The sequence below is a fragment of the Cynocephalus volans genome, chromosome 2 (genome assembly GCF_027409185.1).
Source record: "Cynocephalus volans isolate mCynVol1 chromosome 2, mCynVol1.pri, whole genome shotgun sequence".
Lineage (NCBI taxonomy): Eukaryota > Metazoa > Chordata > Mammalia > Dermoptera > Cynocephalidae > Cynocephalus > Cynocephalus volans.
The window spans coordinates 106,435,773-106,450,305 of record NC_084461.1 but is presented as its reverse complement, the minus strand read 5'-3'; the positions used below and the strand labels follow the sequence as shown (position 1 = coordinate 106,450,305).

General features: G+C 37.5%; 1 pseudogene; it reads left to right on the top strand.

Moving 5' to 3' along the window:
- Positions 1-3,825: 3,825 nt before the first annotated feature.
- LOC134370327 (POU domain, class 5, transcription factor 1-like) lies at positions 3,826-4,906 on the top strand (annotated as a pseudogene).
- Positions 4,907-14,533: the final 9,627 nt, after the last annotated feature.

Here is a 14,533-nt window from a genome sequence, read left to right as displayed (position 1 = left end):
AATGCAGATAGTAGATATTAAATATTTTCCCTAAATTGTAAAAGTAACTTTTGATTTTATGAGAATCACAGTTTATAGACTGATAAACACAGTATATAATCTACACTATGTGAATAGACATAAACACATACAAGATTACGTATTATATCATTCAGTGGGTTAAATAAAACAATTCTAAAACACCTGATGATCTTTTGGTGAAAATTGGGCATCTAACAGACAGAGTTCAATCAGCTTCTCCCAACTACCTGTGATTCTGAAAAACAAAACGAAACAAAAAATCTTAAAAACTAAGGAATGTAAAAGAGACATGAAAGGCCAGTTAATTGGAGTATGAAAAAGAAAAAAAAAAAAAACCTGAAAAAAAAAAACCCCACTAAAAACTAAAGAATTTTAAAATGGTAACATTGAAAAATAATATAAGTAGGTAACCATTTGCCAGAATCTAGGAAAAATTTCACTTTCTCTGAGGCTGATAGTAAGGGGTTAAGAAAATAATAGGTAACTCGCCCAGTCATTGCTGCAGCATGAAAACAGCTATTCTCCTGGAAAGGGGCCAGCAAATACATTGGCCATCCTTACCACTTCTACGGAGGAAATTATTTTTGTGGCAGAAATGGCAAGTAAGTGTTTCTACTTTCTTTCTTTTTTCTTAATTTTTATTAATAAACATAGTAATAAATGAATACTTTAATCTGGAGAACACTAATGGGAAATGTTTTATACTAATGGTCCAATTTCCAAAGTAGATGGGTTTATGTACAAATAGAGACAAGAACAACCCCATGTAAGTACATTCTAGAGAATGTAAACTTCATCTAGTATGTCAAGGAAACATAAAATCAGAAAATGTAAGCAAAGAAGAACCTAGACGTAGCCTATGAGAGACTCAATAAAATAAAGCCTGCTAGACAAAGAGAAGCATATTGGCATTATGGCCATCAACAGCATTGCATATCTCAAGTGGTAACCAAGTAGAAATTCGGTGGAGTAACACACCCAGGCTGGGGATTGTTGCATCTTATACGTTAACAATCACCAAGCCTTGATAATGTTCACCTCATCCAAAGATGAGTATATTATAAAAAACAAATTTAAAAGCAGGCCACATCAGAAAAATTATAGCAAATCAAAAGCAACAAGAAATATTTTTATAAAGAATTAAAGATTTTACCTCAAAAAGTGATTACCGCTTTGGTCTAAAACAAACATAAAAGCTATGAAAACACTACTTGTAATTGTAAACAGAATGCAATGAGGTGTATGTAGTCTATAAAATCACCAGCAGAAGGCTAGAAGGAATGAATTAGTGACATGAGAGAATAATATCAAAAGTAATAGAATGAGCTAAAAAGAAATTTGGGGAGAAAATGGGAGCAAACGGGACAAAAATTTAATAACACATCTGAAATACACACTTATGGTGGTGGACAGACATAATGCAATCCATCCAGACTACAGAAAAGTAAGAATAAATAAATTTTTTAAAAAAATGTACAAAAGAAGATATTAGGTATAGAAGAGGAAGCAGCAACCTAAAAGGTAAGATATATCCTAAAATTATCAGAACAATTAAAACAGAAGCAATAGACAAGGCATATAAAAATATATTTTCAGAGTTGAAAAAAACCCTGTGTATGGAGAAGTAAAAGACTCATTGGGTTCGTTCATTTAAGAATTATCTCTGGAAGCACCTACTGTGTGCTAAGATACAACAATGAACTAGATTATTTGGTCTCTCTCCAAATGGAAAATTTATGCAAAATAAGGTAGCAGGAACTAAAAAAAAAAAAAAAAAAAAATATAAATAAATTTTAATCACCAATCTTGGTAAGTGCCATGAAAGAAGGGACAAAATGCAGATTGACATGGGCATCTTTCTTAAGATTGGTGACTCAGGAGAGGCATCCGAGCAAATGACCTTTCAACTGATCTCTGAAGAGTAAGATGATAACAACACAAGGAGAATGGGCAAGAGGATTGCAGGAAGAGCAAAAACACGTGCGCAAGATGTGAGGCCAGAATTTGTGGAGGCCTCGAGGCCTGAGTTTGTTGCTTGAAGACCTGAATGAAAGTTGGCATCTTAGTCTGAGAGGCTATAACAATACCATAGACTGAGTGGTTTAAAAACAACAGAAATTTATTCTTACAATGTGGGAGTCTCGAAAAACCCAGATCGAGGCTTTGGGAGATTCATTGTCTGGTGAGGGCCCACTTACCCATTCACAGCCATCTTGTCACTATCTTCTCCCATGGTACAAGGGGGTGAGGGTCTCTCTGGAGCCTCTTTTATAAAGGCACTAATTCCATTCATGAGGGCTCCACCCACATGACCTAATCACCTATCACCTCTCAAAGGACCCACCTCCAAATACTATCACACTGGAAGTTAGGGGGCAGGGGCATGGGGATTAACACATTCAGTGAATAGGAGTTGGGGTGGAAGGGCAGGGAGAATGATTCAAAATGAAGTTGGCACGATGAACAGAACTCAGATAATGTAGCACTGGACAGTTAGGAGGAGTTTGGAAACATCTGGAGCATTTTGCAAATTACAGTGATATACAAGCATAGTTAAATTTATTAATATATATATATAATTTTTTAACCCTGTAAATTTCTGGACGAAATCAGACTTGTTATAAAATTCTCCTTTTTGAAATGATGGGGATGATTACTCGTTCAAAATTTTCTATTTGGCCATTTTGAAATTCGTGTTTCATAACTGAAAGATATTCTGAGATATGCAAAGACTTGAAAAACTTAACAGGTACAGGTGGATGATTAGTTAATCATAAAATTATTGAATGAGAAATTATGAAAATAATGTATTTTTAAGCATTTTATTGCTACAAAACGTTTAACTATTATTGCCAAGCATTTGAGGTAAAAGAAAAGCTTTTCCTTTCAATAAATATGAGGTGTCTTCAAAAAGTTCACGGAAAGATTCATGTTATCTTTTAATTCCATTTGTCCATGAACTTATTTAATTACATTCTGAAGTATATTCTGATTTCATTACTCTTTTCTCTTGCATAAAATACCTCAGTCTTTGTGTGTAATCTAAATTTTAAATTTTGGTTCCTATATGGAATAGCATAAATTTAAAGACATATATGAAGGAACTTAAGAATAGAATCAAAGATTTTCTACAAGTTCCCCAGCCTTTATCGTTGCCTCTTCTCTACCTGATTTAATAGCAACTTCTTTGAAAGCAATTTTTTTAAATAAAGTTTTCTCAGGACACTGCACTTAGATTTTGTAGAATCAGCAACTCTCTTTATATTGCACTTGATTATGAATATAATAATATTGTGAATATAACAATATATCTTGATTTTTATATATTTAATTAAATGCATCATTTAATTATGAGTTTTACAGACATGAAAGGTTTTGGAGGGGGAAATATAAGTAAGTCTTGGTAAACACAAACTTAATTATTATAGTTGAACTGCCCAGGTATGCTGGGAGTAACCTGTAAGCCCTGAGTCATCAGTATGTTGTGGGCATTAAAATGTCAGTATGATTTGTAGAAGAAATGGAGAGTGTCATTTAATCTGACAGACCCTTTAAGAACAGACTAGTTAGATGACTCTCTCTCTCTCTTTCACATAAACACACACACATTTGTTTTTTATATACATATATGTTTTATATTTATGTTGTATTTGTGCGTAATTGTGACTTATAGAGTTCAATAATAAGTGAGGATAAGAAGGAAGAACAAGACTGGGTGGGATTGGGGAGGGAGAGAGGTATTGAGCAGTGCCTTGGCAAATCCTTGTTCCACCGGGCCCCCAGCTTGGGGTGCCTTTGTTCCCCATGGCCTGACACCTGCCTTCGGACTTTGCCTTCTGGCCCCCGGTGGGAGGTGGAAGCGATGGGCCAGGAGAGCCAGATCCAAGCTGCGTTGACCCTGAGACCTAGCTAAGCTTGCAAGGCCCTCCTGGTGGGCCAGGAATCAGGCCAGGGGTTGGGCTAGGCTCTGAGGTGTGGCTGATTCTCCTGCGTCCCCCGCCATATGAGTTCTGTGGACGGATGGCGTACTGTGGACCTCAGGTTAGAGTGTCAAGGCAGTCTGGAGACCCCTCAGCCTGAGGGCGAAGCGGGATCGAGGGGTGGAGAGCAACTCGGAGGGGGCCTACCCCGAGCCCTGCACTGCCGCCCCTGGTGTCGTGAAGCTGGAGGAGAAGCTGGAGCAAAACCCTGAGAAGTCCCAGGACATCAAGGCTCTGCAGAAAGAATTTGAGCAATCTGCCAAGCTCCTGAAGCAGAAGAGAATCACCTTAAGATACATCCAGGCTGATTTGGGGCTCGCCCTGGGGGCGGGGGGAGGGGTTCTCTTTGGGGAGGTGTTCGGCCAAACCACTTTCTGCCGCTTTGAGGCTCTGCAGCTCAGCTTCAAGAACGTGTGTAAGCTGCGTCCCCTGCTGCAGAAGTGGGTGGAGGTAGCGGACAGCATCGAGAATCTTCAGGAGATAGGCAAGGCAGAGACCCTCGTGCAGGCCTGAAAGAGAAAGCGAACGAATATGGAGAACCGACTGAGAGGCAACCTGGAGACCTTGTTCCTGCAGTGCCCGAAACCCAGGCTGCAGCACATGAGCCACGCTGCCCAGCAGCTTGCCTGGAGAAGGACGCGGTCTGACTGTGATTCTGCAACTGGCGCCAGAAAGGCAAACGGTCAAGCAGTGGCTATTCACAACGAAAGGATTTTTTGAGGTTGTGGGGTCTCCTTTCTCAGGGGCACCAGTATCCTTTCTTCTGACCCCAGGGGCCCACTTGGGTACCCCAGGCTACGGGAGCCCTCACTTCACTACGTTCTACTCCTCGGTCCCTTTCCCATAGGGGGAAGCCTTTGCCCCGTCTCTTAACCACTCTGCGCTCTCCCATGCATTCACACTGAGGTGTTTGCCCTTCCTAGGAAAGGGGCGAAGCCAGGGAAAGAGAACCTGGAGTATGTGCCTGGGCTTTTGGGAGTAAGTTCTTCATTCATTAAGGAAGGAATTGGGAACACAAAGGGCGAGGCCTGGGAACTTTGGGGGGACTGATCGGAGATATTGTGTGATAAATCAAGATAATAAGTATGAAGCTTATTTCTCACATCAGTTATGCTCTTGATTTTAATCCCCATATCACTCATCACTTAAACCTGGGACATAGTAGGAAAACAAACAAGCAAACAAACGAAAAAGAGAACAGGGCCCGGAGGGTCTTATGTGACCAGGACTGTATGACCAGGACAGTGGTGGAACTGGATACCTCTCACGTGCATTTTCCTGATGTAATTGATACACTATATGTTGGACCACTTACACCTTCTCCCTTAGTCCCTAAGGGAGAACACCTTTCGAGAACACCTAGCCTAACCTACAACTGGATGCACCTTAGGCCAGTGTGGTAATACCCATCCACAGTCTTACTGTTGAAAAAAATAAATAAAATGATTTGTGGCCGCAAGAGATGTTTCACATGGCTCAGCAAAAATTTTCATAACTTATTAACCTTGGGAATCACTGAATCACATTATGGTTCTTTTTCAAAACATATATCATATTTAATCACATATCATATTTAACCAAATTACATAAGACACCACCAAGAAATTCCATGATGCAATACATCTGAGTAATTAGTATAACTTGAAAATCTGAGGACCCTCAAACGGGGAAAATTTTTTGCAATTTGATACTGGCATATAGGATTTAAAATGTAAACGAAAATACTTTAATCAAGGGCAAAATAAAATAAAATAATAGGAGTAAGTACCGTCTTCTTTATTAGTCATACATACAGTATAGAGTATTTGCTATGGACTGAAAGTTTGTGTCTTCCCAAAATTCATATGTTGATATCCTAATATCCAAGGTAAGATATGAGGGAGGGCCTTTTGGGCGGTGATTAGGTCATGAGAACCAAATGGAATTAGTGCCCTTATAAAATAAACCCAACAGAGCTTATTTGCCCTTTCTGCCATGGGAGGACACAGTGAGAAGGCACCATCTATAAGAAAGTGGGTCCTCACCAGACAGTGAATCTTCTGGTACCTTGTTCTTGCACTTTTCAGCCTCCAGAACTGTGAAAAATAAGTTTCTGTTGTTTATAAGCTGCCCGGTTTATGGTATTTTGTTATAGCAGCCGGAACATAATAAGACAGTACTTAAAAGAACCAGTACTTACAGGAGAGACTAACATAACAGTGATATTGGGTTATAGTTTTGATTATTTAAAGGTTATGGATAGACTTTATCAATGAAAAGCATCATAATGATATATTTAATTAATGTAAATATTAATTATAGTTAGTAAAAGTGTGCTGTTATATTTCCACAATGGATCACTAGCAATTTCCTTTACTTTACTGAAACATTTTTTTCTCTATCAAACTGTGCAAAAGGTGTTTGTTACACACTTGGCCCTTTTTCTCCATTACAAACTCCAATGGACTGTATAATTCCATTATCTAAACAGGTCTTATTTTTACCATTCCCTCCTTCTATACCCCAACTCACCTTCCCACCTCTTCAACCCTTACCTAACTTCCATATTTCCCATTCTCATAAAACACTGACTCTGCTGCTGCAAAAATTATATGTTTACCCAGATTAAGTGCATCTGCTTTGGTCATTATCAATATCATTTATTTATTAATTTCTGTTTTAAAAGTCTTTTGTGCTTCTTGATTTTTAATTTAAAATTATTGGATATTGTGTGATAAATCAAGGTAGTAAGTATGAAGCCTATTTCTCATATCTGTGTTAAGTTACAGTGGGTTTTATGTTCTGGAGACATATATTTTATGGCCACCCCACCACAAGCCCCTTGAACATGACCTGCTGACCCTATAGCTGAGCCATGTGCTTGGTCACATTGAAGCCAGCGCCAGCAGGAAGCTTCTATCCAGACATTCATCTGGGGTTGCTCCAGTCTACACTTGACTTCATTTGGTTGGTCTTCCTCAGCTGCAGATTCCTAACATGCTACTTCAGATTTTGATAGTTGCATTTGCTGCCTTCACTTCTGGCAAACATTTCTGAATTCCCTTTGGTCTATGAAACTTCAGTTTCTCACCCAGCTCATTACTCAGCTTTCCCTGACTTTGGATTCTCTCCTTATTACAAATTTTCTTTCCATTCTTGTCCTTAAGTTCTGTTAAGTAGAAGTCCACCAGACAGGCTAGAGACGGGGTAAGAGATAGGAAAAGATCTGGAAATAAAGCAAAATTATCCAGAATATCCTTCAAATACCCCCTCATGCTTTTAGAAGCTTTCCCAGATAGGCTCTGTGAGCTCATGCACACACGATATTAGTTTTATATTTCAGTACTACTTCTTAAACCCTTTGCTGCTCTGCATTATAGTTTATGTGTATGTGTTTGGGGGTATGAGGCAGGGGTTAAAGGGCTGCCACTGGAGACTGTGAGTTCTTGTAGATATGACTTCTTCATTTTTGCTTCCCCTACTGATAGAGTTTGGACGTGTCCTCCCTGCCAAACTCATGTGGAAATCTGATCTGCAACGTGGCAGTGCTGGAAGCTGTTTGAGTCATGAGGGAGGATCCCTCACGAATGGATTAATGCTCTCCCTGGGGGACGGGGGGTGATGAGTGAGTTCTCACTCTATTAGTTCCCACAAGAGCTGGTTGTTTGAAAGACGCTGGCACCTCCTCTCTCTCTCTTGCTTCCTCTCGCCATATGATCTACTTTTACCCACCAGCGGCCTACCATTTTCCACCATGAATAGAAGCAGCCTGAGGCCCGTGCCAGACGCAGCTGTCCCAGAATCGTAAGCCAACTGAACCTCTTTTCCTTATAAATTACCCAGTCTCAGGTATTTCTGTTATAGCAACACGAAACGGACTAATACACCTACAATATTAAGTGCCCAAGTGTTACTATGTATATGTAGAATTGAATTGAAGATAGTCTGCCCTTTTAGGTAGATGGCAGAATCCATGTTTTCACAAGAGATCCTTCCCTATTCAGGGAGAGCTAAAATGCCAAGGACACAGGCAAAGGATTCCAACAGAAAAACTTATCCTCATGGACTCAGCCATTCCTGGTACACGTCTGGTGTGATTCATGTAATTGCCATGGTACGATGTCTACTCATGTACATATTTTCTGATTTTACTCACTGAACAATCTCTACCTCACTGAGAGGTGGGAGTTTTCACTACTGCTTCCAATCTGCAAAAATAAAAGAACATATTCCAGAAACTGTTGTCACATGCCCTCCTTTCCAGTTCACTTTTCTTTGGCCTGGTATTGGGTGATGCCACTCGCACTACATCAGTCACGGCTAGTCCCCACCAGAAGCACTCAGCTTTATATAAGAAATTAAGAAGTTAATTCAATCATGGTAACTGCTACATTTGTGTCTATATTTGTGCCAGTAATGGCAAGAGCCCAGGATACTTTCTTAATATCCTTTCTTCTTGTAAGAGCACTGCACATACCTCACAAATTTTATCCCTTAGTCCATGTATTCCTGGATTATTTTCTCTGTGTTAAACAGCCTGGCTTCAGGGACACACATGTAACCCAAACTAAATGAATCGAAGTCCTTTCCACAGATTTTGGATTTTGAATGTAAAAGGAAGTATTCTTATCCTCTTGGATTTTAAGTGTAAGATGAAAGGGTTTTCATTAGTCATATTTCTCATAATGCAGATGTCTTATGCATAAAATAAAATCCAGTGAAAAGTAACAGAGATAATAGAGTCCTGATAGCATTGCATCCCATTGTTAATTTCCGTGGCCTTGTTTCCAGTTTTTTTCTTTTGGTATTGTGGGCTGCTCCAGTATTCTTCCTCGCTACTGAGAAAACAACTTTTTGTTTTTCTTTCAGGTGATTTGACTCATGATTCTATCACTTACACCTGAAGACACAACTATTACTGATATAGTTGTCTGGTTATCTCAAAGTTCACACTGTTTGCAGTCTGCTCTAATCTTAAAAAGTTCCAGAAAATGAAACTTCCAAATTTATAAAGGCTGGATTATTTCACAAAATGGTAGAAACTTTCTAAAGCATTTTAGGTATTTTTATAAGATTGTAAGCTAATTTTCTAAATCAAGAATTCCTTAAAGCCTTTCCTGCTCTTTGTGAAGTGCTGAGCTCAAAAGCACCAGTTAGCAATGAAATTTGAATCTTAATTTTAGCACCAGATTATAAAAAATGTATTTGTCCTACTTTAATCCTCATTGGGCTTAAAGATTAAACTTTGCACAGTAAAATATACCTCCAGCCTCTTATCACTTCCCTAGTCCTAACATTCTTGACATGCAAGTAAAAGCAGACCTCATGGTTAAGAAGCAAGTATGAAAAATAGGTTGTGAGGCTGAGAACAAAATTAATACAAATGTATTAACACCCAGCATAAAGATGGTTTGAACTTACCTTAGATAGGAAGATTGTAGGTGGTCTTTTCTGCATAAAAAAGGTATGCACTGAGGTGGATGTTACCCATGTCTGGGGAGGAAAACTTAATGCCTGCTTAGTTGCCTCAGGGCCACATATACCAGGAGGCACACCCAGTAGTTTACAGCTGGCATCTGTTCTGATCAGCTGATGCCCACAAAAAAGCAGTTATTAGGTTCTTAAATGTCTTGAAGATCATTCCAGAATGTCAAGAATGATGGAAGAAGTAAAAATTCAGAATTAGAGGGAGGTTATTGCTAAGAAGAAAATTTTAAAAATAAATAAATGACCAAAAAATAATTATATTGAGGACTTTCTAAGAGATCTGAAAATATTATAGCATTTACACATCTAATTTTGATTTTTGTTATATCCACTATTTGTTTCTCCACAATAGTTATTGAATTGGTAAAATGAGTGAGTTTTTCTCTCTTTCACTTCCTCCCTCCCTCTCTCTTTCTCTCTCTCTCTCTCTCTTTCTTTTCATTCACTGTCAGAAAGGTCAAGGGTGAGCTAGGCAGAAATTTGTCATTCAGCAGATAATTGCAAGGTGAAAGGAATTCCAAATGCTGGAAGAAGTTCTCAGCTATAGAGAGGAGAAGAGAAGGAAAAACCTGGATTTCAGAGAAAAGGGACTGAGGTCCAACCAGGGACATGTTTTGACGTTGATCTCAAGTGGGCAGTATGGCTTTTTTCTGCTTGTTTTTCTCTTATTCACAAAGAGGCCATTCCACAATTTATAATAATTCTTCTAAATTTCTACCAAATGATTTTGGAAAATTATGTTTTATTTTCTTCTTTGCAAACTTCATGCTATCCCTTGAAATCCATATGTCAATAACACCTAAACTGCTTGGAGGAAAAGGTGGCGACATTTTCTTTTTTAAGGTATATCCAGAGCCTAGGCTAGAAAAATACTAAAATGTCCAGTAAATATACATTAAAATAGCTTGGCAGACATTACATATTTTCTTTTTTCCTTTCACAGAAAAAGAAAAAATGATGAACTCTTATGGTGCGTGTAAATAGTACATTTATAAACTTGCTTTCTTTTCAGAATCATTTGATATTTTGGAAAAAATACAGTCTGCATAAAAACAATATGTGAGCATTTTTCTGTCTTGTTTTAAGGCTGTACTCAGGGGGAAAACAGTAGACAAAACTCATTTTCAAAAGCAGACTGAGTTGTAAGCCTGGACTGAATTTAAAGTAGTGAACTGAAGTATGTGGTTTTCTTTTTTCTTACAGATAAAGATGCTATTGTTTTTTTAAACCAACAGAAAGAACTAGGTAAGTGATTCACTAGAGTTCTTCACACTTCACTAATGAATGTGGCAAGTCAACATTTCAACATACTGTATTAGAAGTGACACTGCTTTGAAGATTTCCTAATATTTATAGTCAAATTGCTCAATCCATTTTACTTCAGTTCTAACCCTTTTAAAAGCAGACATGTAGAAAATAGAGTACCTTATTGCATTTCATTAGTTAAAGGATATAGCTTATTCTACTTGATTCCTATGATTTTTTTTTTAAATTAGGAATATGGATCGCCTGCCAACATTTAGACTATTTAAGAATACGTTTTGATCTGAGTATAAAGAAGGCTGACATTTAAATAGGCATAGCTGTCTGAAAAACAAAACAAAATATTAACAAGGACAACAACAAAAACACACCAGAAATATTCTAATCATTTTACTTACCAATTACCAATATAACCGATGCTATAGAAAGGGGACATTTGGACACAGGGACAATGCCTTGTGAGGACTGGAGTTATGCTGGCACAAACCGAAGAATGTCAATGATTACCAAGAAACTAGCAGGAGCTAGGAGACCAACAGAACAGATTCTCCTGCACAGTGCTCAGAAAACAATAAACCCTGCTGATACCTTGACTTTGCATATTTACCCTCTGAAATTGTAAGACCACAACACATTTGTGTTGTTACAGCCACCCAGTTTATGGCAGCTCTAGAAAACTACTATAATAACTAATATTTATAATAACTATTTAATTTTTATTTCCTTGTATACTAATATTGGTATTTTAATATTCTACCTTGTCCCCATTCTAGGGACATTGTCCTTCTTTTTCTCTGATTGAGTACTGAAAGCATTTTAGCTATTTGGCTATAAGTTGACTTTTCCCACAATATAGATTTTACTCTCTTAATCACGCCTTTTGATAAGTACGAGTTTCTAACTTTAATATAGTGTGATCTATTAGTGTTTTCCCTTATGTTTACTTCTTTTTTGCTTTTTTAATTGTTATACCTTTCATATTTAGTTCTACAACGTTTCTGGAATTGATTTTTTTGTGTGTATGGTGTGTGGAAGAGCACAAGATCCATTATTTCGATCAAAAGTATTTATGATTACCCATGGTCTTCTTTTATGAAACTTAGTCTTCTTTGTTATTTGCTTATAGAATCAATGTGTCCATTACAGAATTTTAAAAGAAAATTATCTCTATAAAAAGTTTACTGATTTTGTTTAAAAGTAAATTTTTATGGGTAATATGTTCATGTATGGTATGTATAAGAAGCTGAATTAGAGGAGTAGTTTGCTCTCTAGTTGATTGATTTTAATGGCAATGAGTTTTGGACATCCTGACTTACAAAGACCAATTTGCTTTTCCAGGTGAAGTAAAAATGTCCAAACATGCCAGAATTCTTAACAGTCCTTCCTGTTTAAATCTTGGTTAGTTTGAGTACTCCTTTTGAGAATGGTTAAGGGTTTCGTCTCCTTTGCTATTTTGAGTTTATGATCTCAAAGTTGGTTGACTGGAAGTTTTTATCTGCCTTAGGGGAGTGAGGAATTAGACTGTTAGAGAAGAGATGTAAGTGGAAGTAATCTTGCAATTAATTGTGTGGCATTGAGAAGGAATTTTCCAAATTCCTTTATTATATCAAGGGTAAGGCTTGAAAAGCTAAGCCGCAAAGTATTTTGTATGAAATAAACAAACAAAAAGGGAAGACAGGAGTCTTGCCCACTTTGACAACAAGAATTGCAGGAATGCTGAGGGTAGTAGCAGTGTGCAGATTTATAATTAAGTTCACAACCCTATTTTTCTTCTATTGACATTAGCTTAAAAGAAAGAGTTATATAGATAAGTGAGTGTCATTAAAGCATAAAGTAGTTCTTATACCTGTCCAACTCTATTTGAGTCTCTGGCAAGAGATTACCTTGTAGCTTCTCCATACAATCTTTGGAAGCAGCATTGGCGATACAAGTGGTCAGGGGAGGGAGGCTTTGAGATTGAGTTGTTCTCTCTAATTGCTCATGTGATGTAAAATATTCTGAAAAACACCCAACTAATTGTCTGAAAGTATGAAAGAAGGGATTGATAAACTGATGATGATTAGCTCTGTATCTACTGTAGAGAGGACCACCAGACCTGGGGTGGGAAGGACATCAAGCAAGGTATCAGAGCATCAGAGCCTAGAGCATTGGAGGAATTGAACTCAGGCTGATGGGGTGGGGAGATGGGCAGTAAAGACCAGGTCTTGAGTTGAATCAGATCAAATGCCAAGAAGAATAGCAGAAATCATTGTTTCAGGGATCATAAAAGGCAGAAGAGAATCCAGCTTTTCTTTGCCTTGCTAACGTCATATTAAAAGGATCTGAGGGAAGGAAGAGTGAGGATTGGTTTCCAAAGAGACTGAGCACTTTTATCCAAAGCAGACTGAAAGAAGAAGAAAAAAGGTTTATTTAAATTTTAAAAGTGAGATAAGCTTTAAATCAGATTAGACTTTTGTTATTTATTTATTTATTTTTCTACTAACCAGAATATAAGGTTTGGAGAAAGTCAGGCTGGATATAGTTAAAGTAAAGAAATAATATTTTCTCTGTTCATCTGATTTGAAGGGAAATGTGTAACTTTTTAAGACATCAAATATCACACCATGTCCTTTATTCCCAAATAAGAGATTATTTCAACAAACACAAATAATAAACAGATTGGTGATTGATGTTTAGTGCTTCTTCTTAAAAACAATGGGAAAATATTGAACTTGTTGAAATAGGAATGTGAACTGAGGCAGCATTGCTGCGGGTTGTTAAAAAATCAAATTTCCTGGCCAACCCCGTGGCGCACTCAGAGTGCGGCGCTGAGAGCGCAGCGACGCTTCCGCCGCGGGTTCAGATCCTATATAGGACTGGCTGGTGCGCTCACTGGCTGAGTACCGGTCACGGAAAAAGACTAAAAAAAAAAAAAAAAAAAAAAAAAATCAAATTTCCATCCATTGCAGTACTGGATTTGCATAGAGTGAGACCACAGATTAACAACATCATTTGATATTTTCATTTATAATTTTCAGTATACCTAACCCCCATCTCAACCCCCCCAAAATATCAATATCAAATGTGTGGTTTGGCACTGTTATTTCCAGGGTCCTTGATTTTGAGTCATGCATGTAGCTTTCTCCTTACCAAACATATTCTATAGGGGCTATTTGCTCATAAGGCAAATCTAGTGAGTTTTTTACTTGTTTCCACTTTTTGGGAAGAAAGACTGCCTTTTCAATGTTGGGACACAGAGAAAGCTTCTCCCTCAAAGAATTTAAATGTGCAAAGGAATCTACAAACTCATTTTTAAGGGCATTTAACAAGGTGCTTTGTTGTTAAGTTTAATGTCAAAAAATCAATTGGATTTTATGGAGCAATAAACAACTGGAAGAGTAAATTAATTAAAGAGAAAACATCATTTACAATGTTACCAGAAAAAAGATTAGCTGTCTAGAAACGAATTGAGCAAAGTGCAAATCCTGTGCAGGTAAAATCTAAATCTTAATTAAAACTTATTAGAAAAAGACTAATATGGTAAGACTTTGGAAAACACTCTGATTATACTGTACTTCACCCATTTTGCATCTCCATTTCTGAACACTCTAATTTTACTTTTATTTTCTAGTAGAAGCACTAAGGTGGGATCTTAGGCACAACCAGTTGACTCTATAGGCTCACAAGAGACTCTATCCTATTGGGTTGGTTCTAATCACTTCAGTAATTATTTCTTTTAGTAAGAAGATCTCTAAGTAACACGTACACATTCATGTATCACTACACTATTCAGGTAAATCCTGAAACTGAACAAAGGGCATAAT